We start from the raw sequence: 9,516 nt of genomic DNA, 5'->3' as shown, positions 1-9,516 counted from the left end.
AGAGGGTCTGATACACAAAGTTTCACCAACACCAACATCATTGATGGGTTGCAGCCCACCATCTTGAAATCATGCTAGTCCACCCTCTCTATCATAATTAGATCGGTTATGGAACAAAAATCTCAAATCATCACATCATTGGTTGAATTGATGGGCCAACTGATTGATTCATAAGTTTATTTTATATTAAAAAATAAAATTATATTTAAATATAATTATTTGTGGAATAGAGTTGATACTTGGTATAAAATCTTAAATTATGAGGATATTCAAAATAGATTATCTTATCCATCATATAATTATTCTACATTTGATCTTGGAATTATCTTTCTAATTATATATGTTATTATGAATATTATTTTTAATATCATTTAAGATTAATTTTTTTAATATAAATTTATAAATTTATTACTCCAAACAATCTTGATGGCTATAAGACCAATAAAATAATATGAAATATAATTTAAAATATTTTATAAATAATAAAATATTTTATTATAATTTATATCTTATAAATAAATTATCTTAGATCATTTTAATAGCTACTAGTTAAATAAAACTTAAAGATATAAATCATAAATAATATTTATTAAAATTTTAATCTAATATATAAAAATAATTTAATAATAATAAAATAATAATTATATTAATTATTAAAATATTAATCAATATAAAAAACTCATATGATAACTATAATCACGATAAACATAAATCATTAACTCATTTCACTTAAATATAATCAAAATGGATCAATAATATTATCAGCTTATTTTATCACTAAAATTCTGAAAACTTTGTCAAGCACTTGATCAAGTGGATGTTGAAAACACTTTGCCTTAGAAAATTTTATATATGTATATATATATATATATCTACTTAAATATTATAAATAATCTAAACAGACTCATAATCTTAATCAAACTAACTATAAACTTAAAAATATAATATTATAATAATCTATGAATAATGATAATCAAAGAAACACATTATGATATTATTTATTTTTTTAATAATATTTATAATATTTTAAAATATCAAAAAATTCTGTAAATGAATCAAATAAAAAAATATATAATAGTTAAAAATTAGTAAAATATGAGCAAAAACATTTAACGAAAAAACTTTTAAGAAATATTTTAGATTTTTAAATTAAAGATATTATTTAGAAAAATAAAAAAAGTATTTTTAGAAAAATCCTAAATATAAATATTTTTTTAAAAATTTATATATATATATATATATATATATACATATACACATATATATATATACATATACACATACATATACATATATAGATAAATAAATAATATATATATATATATATATATATAGTTTCTGAAGATCTAATGTAGCACAGTATCAGAAGGCAGAGACTAACATGTAAGGTTCGGAAGCTCTAACGCAGTAGAGTCGGCCGTCGAGAGTAAGATAGATGAGAGTTGCAATGTGGACAGTGCAATCGAGAATCGTATGGAGGCTATCCCATCACTGACAGCTTGACGACCTTTAGCTGCTCTCTCTCTTCCTCTTCGCTGCCTGCTGCTGTCTTGAAAGATTCCTTCTGGATCTCACAGCCTTCCATCTGCTTCCTCCATTAATGTCTTGGTTCAGCTCTGCTGCTCGCTCTCTGATGCATCTCTGCAGTCATTCCCCACTCTGTCAACTTTGCATACCACCGAACAGTGTGGTCGGTGCCAAACCATCTGTTCACCGTCTACCCTTGGAATTCTTCTTTTTCCTCCTCCAGAATTCCCCCTCTCTGCTACTCCTCGTAGCTCCACATCCGCTATTTCTCCCAAGATTTGATCTTTATACAAGATCTATTCTTTTCCACGCCCTTTCTCTTTAACTTTGTTCCCAAAATCCCATCTTTCATCTCTGTATCTGTATTACAGTCTCCTGTTGCAGCTGAACTTCTCTTGCCTCCGGGAAGACGGAAGTGGGTTAACAATGTCGGGTTATGATCTCTCAAGGAAAATAGTCATCTTTGGGCTCCGTATGTGGGCTGTGGTTGGCATCTGCGTTGGCGCCGCATTCGTCCTCCTCCTCTTCTTACTCTCCCTATGGATCGCCCACAAGCGCAGCAGTAGCTCCTCCTGGAGGCACATCATCCCCAAGGCCTCGAAAGAAATCCATGAAGTGCAGGCTGGCTCCGCGCCTTGCCCTTCCTCCGAAGCCGAGCCCTCTCCCGTGCCTGCGAAGCAGGCCGAGGAAGAGAGCCCGGTGATGCTCCAGAGGATCCACGTGGAGACCGGGAAGGAGCACCGCAGCGGCGGAGGAGGCGGGTCGTCGCACGGGAGCGGGGAGAGCCGGTCGGCGGACCAGGCGCCAGCCTCGGTCCCCGAGGTGTCCCACTTGGGCTGGGGACACTGGTACACCATGAGGGAGCTCGAGGTCGCGACCGGTATGTTCTCCGACGAGAATGTTGTAGGGGAAGGTGGATATGGCATCGTGTATCATGGTGTCTTGGAAGATGACACTCAGATTGCGGTTAAGAACTTGTTGAACAACAGGTACTCAAATCCCTGATAACTCTTTAATATCTTGAGCACAAATTCTTTTTGTTATACTTGATTCTGTGGTAATAAGTGCTCATTTAGATCTTTAATTTTACTGGTTTTAAATGTGGAACAACAAAATGAATTCGATTACTGCTAATTGGAATGTTTGTGTATGCAAAAAATGTTTATTAACTGTACTGAAATTATCATCCCAAAATTTGGAAGGACGATCACCCATGATACACTTATACAGCACTTCGGTAAATCCAGCTTACTCGGGTATGTTGGCAACCGAACCTATGATTATTACCAATGTACTCTGAAAAGAGAGAGATTTCTTTATTCTCCTCACCTATACATTTGAAGATATTCTCCTCACCTAGCTTAGTTTTTAACATTAGTTTGGGAGAGTTGGAAAATAGAGGACACCTGATATTTACATTTGATTAAATAAAACTAAATGAACTAGGATAAATCATCAATAAAGACAGAAATGGTTAATGAGTTTTGTTGAAAGCAATGGCTGATGAATCTGTAGTCCTTAAGAATAAAGCACATGGTGTAGGTACAGGAGCATAGCTATGATAGCCACTGAACTTTAGCTATGAACTTCCAGTCATGCATTGTTGTGAGAATTATAATTTTGATTATTGAAGCTTCACATTGCTGAACTTTGTACTTGTTACGACTATTTAGTTTTGACGATGATTGTGACCATGCTGTTTATTTCCTTGATCCTTTTTATCTGCTCTAGTAAGATTAGCAGAGGTCACAAAAGGGTTATCTTACTCTTACCTGCATTCACGATTAGGCAGTGAGCCCACCATATCTTCCAAAGAGATTGGTTCAAATCGAGTGTTTAAGGAAACAACAAAAGGATAATATTCAGGTCCTAGACATGTAAGTACATAACTGATAAAATTTGTATCATTTACTACACCGATGGCTACTAATTGATTTGAAAATTTTCTGTAGATAATACTGCACTACTAAGATAATTTCTTTGTTGTTTGAAGATTGTACTTCACCTACGTTATTCTTGCTTTTGAGAAGCACAGGCCCTGTAGGAATAATTTTGAACAACTTGACCGGCTGCAAGTCTAAACACGAGCTAAAACGTTATCGGTCAATGAAAAAAGAGTCTAGCTAAGAATAACTAATCTTACTTTTGCCACGATTGATATTCGAAATTGATTTTTAGAATATCCAAGTTCTTATCTTTGGAATTTGAGTAAAAAATTATGTACGCACTAATACGATCCATCAGCATAACCTTCAAAAACATTGGCAGAATTTGCGATTTCCAAGCAGAAAAATAGAATGTCCAGTTTGATGGCAAAGTTTATCACAGTGGAAACTGGAGTGCGTTAAGATAGTGGAAAGAGGAATTGGACTTCCATTTGAAGTTGGCTTGAAGAAGTTTAAAGAAGGGCTAACTGGAGGTGTAGTCATTAGATTTCTGTCTAATCAAGCTCTGAGATCATGTGGGAAATTGGTTTTGGGATGAAGACACTTTGATGCCAATTCTCTTTGTATAAGTTTATACATCACAAGTTATCTATTACGAGAAACTTCAGCACCAAAATACACAATACAATAGAAAGCTAACAACAAATAGAATCTAATATAAAAAAATTATTACAGTCATCTTTATGGATACATGCTAGAGATCTGTATCTCAAAAAACAATGAGCCGATGTCAAATACATAATGATTTAAAGCATTCAAAATCTTCCAACTATTATCAAATCTCCATTTTCACTTGTTGAGAACATCTTTTTCTGAAGTTGATCTTAGTAATTATTGATGAGACTGACAAGTATTTTTGGATTCTTGGAACTTAGTGTCATAGGAGGATAAGGAATTCTTGCAAAGATACCATGAAAATTAATGTTTGGTTATTTTACAAATACCCATTGTCTCTAGATTTTGGTAAGGAACAAGATGTGAGAAAATACCTTGCGTGCACCTGATTTCTTTTTAGGGTATCTACACAGGGTGGGAGAAAAGGTGTGAGAAATTTTTTATAGTTTATGTGAGAGGATGTCTAAGGGATTTATGTTTGAGTTAAATTAACTCAAGAGTTTTATAATTGATCTCATATAGTGACTAATTTGATTTTCTCTATAAACATAGATAAGAAGTGACAAACCACATTAATCTTGTATCGGATTTATGGTATATTCTTTTTTATTGTTGATCTATGTGATTTCTCTTTTGGTTCCAAAGTCTCCTCTCCCTCTCCAACGATTAGGATTCGAAGTCTTCTCTCCCTCTCCAACAATTACTACTATAAAATCGTAACAGTTCTTATGTGGACCAGGAATTGAATCACTATTATTTTCTATTTTTATTATGCATTGATGTTGGCCGACACAGATATATTCGCTTCAGTCCTCTCCTAGATATACTGTAAACCAGGGTCACTCAAATTGTTCCGACTCTGCTTTAAATTTCATTCAATTTTCACTTAACAAATAATTCTTCAGAGTTCCAAAACTACTGCAATGGCAGGATTCCAGTCCACCATGGTAGCGATTTGTCATTTGTGTTCTTTGTTTTTCTAATTTCTTTATTTAAAGAAAGCCCGATTCATCCAAATAGATGTAGGGAGATTATATCTGCACTAGAATTTAATCCAATCAGAGACCAGAAACAGAGTTCTCAGAGTGTAATGGATTGGGGTATCAATCTGACCTTTTGGTTTGTCTTCTCAGGGGTCAGGCTGAGAAGGAATTCAAGGTTGAAGTGGAAGAAATAGGACGTGTTCGTCACAAGAATTTAGTGAGATTGATGGGATATTGTGCAGAAGGTGAACATAGGTATATCCCAATTTCTCTCCTTGTCTTAACTTCTGATTCCAGTACATATGTGTTGGACATCAAATGAAAGAAAGATAAGCGGCTGTGCTATTTCTAATTTTTTTAAATATGCAATTTAGGATGCTTGTTTATGAGTATGTAGATAATGGGAACTTGGAACAATGGCTCCATGAGGATGTTGGACCTTCCAGCCCTCTTACTTGGTATATTCGAATGAACATTATAATTGGTACAGCAAAAGGGTATCTCTCTGCGCTACTTATTATGCGTTAACCTTGATTTTTCATAATGTTTGATTAATTTCTTGCTCTGTGAGACCTAACATTTGCAAATGCAGGTTACTGTACTTGCATGAAGGGCTAGAGCCAAAGGTAGTTCACCGAGATGTTAAGTCAAGTAACATTCTGCTTGATAAGCAATGGACCCCCAAGGTTTCAGATTTTGGACTGGCCAAGCTATTGTGCACAGGGAGGACCTATGTCACAACCCATGTGATGGGAACTTTTGGGTTGGTGGATACTGTATTTTACCATTTTCTACTACATAGTCACAAATTTATGATAAATAATGTTGGCTCGTTTCTTGATTCTAGTTACGTGGCTCCCGAGTATGCTAGCACTGGTATGTTAAATGAATCAAGTGACATGTATAGTTTTGGGATTCTTATCATGGAGATAATATCTGGTCGAAACCCAGTTGACTACAGCAGGCCTCCAGGTGAGGTTAGTCTTAATTCCACATGTTCTTTCTAGAGATGTTATCTGAGAGAACACTAATTGTAATCGTCAACCTGAATCTGTTGTTTTAGGTTAATCTGGTAGATTGGCTTAAGACAATGGTGAGTAATGGAAATTCTGAAGGTGTCCTGGATCCAAAGATTTCCGAGAAACCATCATCAAGGGCATTAAAGAACACTTCCAGTTGCATTGTGGTGTGTGGATCCTGACTCGAGGAAGAGGCCAAAGATGGGACATGTTATACACATGCTTGAAGTTGATGATTTTCCATACCGCGATGTAAGTCAAATTTTCATTATTCAATCCAATGTTACCAAAAGACCTTCTAACTTGTTTTGTTTTCCAGTTTTTTTTTCTGCATGTGTTCGAAGGGTCATATTACTTGTCACACAACTTTAGCAACAAATCACGTATGTTTTGATACTTAATTGTGTTCCTTCATCAAGCATAAATGCAACTCATTTCCAACAAAAGAAAAAACGAAAGAGCAAAGGATAAATTGTAGACTCTTTTCAGTCACTGTTTGTTTGTCGAATCTCATTCACCAGATGGTTATTTTGCCATTAGTTGAAATGCAAGCATATAGGCCATAAAACTGCAGTCACGAATGTCGTTTGCAAAAGCAATATAGACAAACAAATTATTGCATTAACCTACATTTGCAAGTGTTGTCAACCAAACCATGTCGCCGAAATGATAGCATCTTGGATTAATTTTGGATCACACGAAGCAGCATTCATTTTAGATCGGAAGTTCTTGATTCTTTTGGTTAGTAAGGCTTAGGGTTTCGCATTAGAGTTTTAGTTCCACAATCTGTTACTATTTGCCTATCCCTCCTTCATGATAAACAAAATGCCAGATGCTACCATCAGCTATTTCTCCTATCCTGTTTTCCTACTTGTATCTTGCAAAGAATACCATTTACATGTTTCCTTTTCTTTTGAGTTCCTGTTCGGCATCATACATGTCTTGAAATTTGACCTGCAAAGAACAATATATGGTTCTTCGTTCTGTGCGTTCAAAATGTACAGTATATTTATTTTTTATTAACCAAGTTTCCCGTCCAACTTTTCATGATTGATACCTGCTACTAATGCTCTAAATTTCTGTTGCAAGATATCATCTCCATAGAAACCTTATCTTCTGTCGTGTGCTTTGTATCAGAATCATCGAGCAGGAAAAGATCCAAGGAAGACATACCGTGACAGTCCACAAGAAAGAGGAAAACTGTTGGAACAGCCTATGACCACTGTACCAAGTAACAATAGTGGGAATGAGACTGGCACAATATGTTAGATATTCTAGGTGGAGAAAAATATTTATCTGATGCTATGAAGGAGCTAGTCTTTGTTATTAAGATGGAGCAACATCTCAGAAAGTTCATTGCTGGTAGACATGTTCTCTCCATCACAAAAGTGGCTTATACGAATGTTGAGCCGTCCATCTGTAAATTATGTTTCATGTTAGCTTACACGTAGAGAGTTTTGTGCAGTTGATTATTCTATTTTTCGTTGTTTTTCTCAATTGTAACTCAATGAAGAGCTTCTGGGTGAATTTTGGTTCAGTAAACTGCCTCATTTTTTGTCCTAATTAAAAGTGTTAAACTTAGTGATAGAGACCTCAGAGAAACCATCACACATTAGAAGCCAAGTGGTTTAAGTTCCACACAATGGATAATTTCCGACTCGTCGCCCCAGTTACAACTTAAGACCACAACACATGAACACCAAATAGAGAGGGCATCACCATTTTTTATTTCTTATGCAAACACTCTTTGCAAAGAAAGGAATATGTAGATAACAGCACAAACACTTTCTCTTGAAGAAAACTTTTTAAGCACCATAGGACATAAATACCTCCAAGCACTTAGATATTTGTATTGGTATTCCCTAGTAAACAACATCCTGCCACCTTGTAACTGTTGCATAAGATATTCTCTCTTTGCCTGAGCAGGCACTGGACATTGAACACCTTTAATTTAGATGGATGACCTGTTGAGAGAGCCACACCGAAGTTGTTTGACAAAAGGATATATGGTGAAATGTAATATGATAAGTGTTATGGAAATCACCGATTTGCTACATATTGTGAAAGACACGCAACATCCACATTTGATCCTCATCTTTTCCTGTAAACGGGGGTAACATTTCCATCGGTTGGTACAATGTATGAGCTTCTGTATATCAATAAATACATATCAGAAAAGTAGAATATAAACCATCAAACCAAGTTCTTGGAATGCATCAGATAATCATTCCTATTTGCTGGTTTGCAACCACTTCAGTCGAGCTCTTCTGCTGGCAGAATGCTCTCAATTTTATAATATGCACATGACTGTGTATTGACCCTTTTTTTGCTCAAAAGAGGATACAAAAGAATCGAATACAAAGAAAGAAACTCTTCACGCATGAGGACAATTATTTGCTACAGAAAAAAAAAACAGAAACTAAATATGATTTGCTACGCTTTTGTCCAATGTAAAAATGAAAGCGACATACCAAATAATGGTTAGAAAATATTGTATACTAACATGCTTAGTGGCCTTCTTGCTTGGCATCTGCTATACAACATGAGACACCTGAAGGTGATGAGCATTGGTTCTGTAGTGATATTATGGCTGATCCCCAAGCGATAGGTGTTTTCCAGACAAAGTTTTACTAATATGAAACACAGAGTCAATTCTTTGTTGACATGTAAATTCCAGACTTGCTAGATCATTTAAATAAAGATTTGTCAAACATCTTTTTAATGATTCATTTTAGTGTTCTAGCTTAAGTCATGAAAATTGATACTCTTGCAGATGATACGAAGCAATAGTTTGTTTCTTGTTCATTTCAGTTCCCTGTTGTCCTGAACCAGAAAAGTATTTTTCTGTTCACTCTGCTTGCAACTGTATCCCATTATTAAAGCTGGTAAACACAAGCAGGAGTTTACCTTTTGGAGTTCTTTTCTAAATCGTTAACAATAATTAATTACACAAATGCAGGATTAATTATTGGGGATGGAGGAGTAAGAAAAAACAGAATACTATAATATGAGTAAAAAAAAAATTTTCGATTCAAGAAAATTGATATAGTATTTAAAACAAGAGGATTGACATATAACACTTATAAGATATTCTAAGTGTATTCTGTCTTCTATCTTGCTTGATGAACTACGATCTTATTTATAGGACGTAGTGATAACTACTCATATCATCATGTCACTCATGATTGAGGTAGTTATTGAAACTACCATATAACTTCTAGATCATGGTAATTACCTAGATAGATAACTACTAGATCATGGTAACTACCTAGATAACTACTATGAATCAATTCTCAACACTTCCCCTTGATTCATAGTTATATATATCGATTTGTAACATAAAATAAATATGCTTTTTAACTGGAAGCGACTTAGTGAGGATATATGCAACTTGCTCATCTGTTCCACAATACTTCATTGCTATGA

The 9,516-nt window shown here is 34.9% G+C and overlaps 1 pseudogene; it reads left to right on the top strand.

The window, feature by feature from the left end:
• The first annotated feature begins 1,375 nt into the window (after positions 1–1,375).
• Positions 1,376–7,617, top strand: LOC103994842 (probable serine/threonine-protein kinase At1g01540; annotated as a pseudogene).
• Positions 7,618–9,516: the final 1,899 nt, after the last annotated feature.

The sequence above is a fragment of the Musa acuminata genome, chromosome BXJ1-8 (genome assembly GCF_036884655.1).
Source record: "Musa acuminata AAA Group cultivar baxijiao chromosome BXJ1-8, Cavendish_Baxijiao_AAA, whole genome shotgun sequence".
Lineage (NCBI taxonomy): Eukaryota > Viridiplantae > Streptophyta > Magnoliopsida > Zingiberales > Musaceae > Musa > Musa acuminata.
This window is presented reverse-complemented; position numbering and strand designations above follow the sequence as displayed.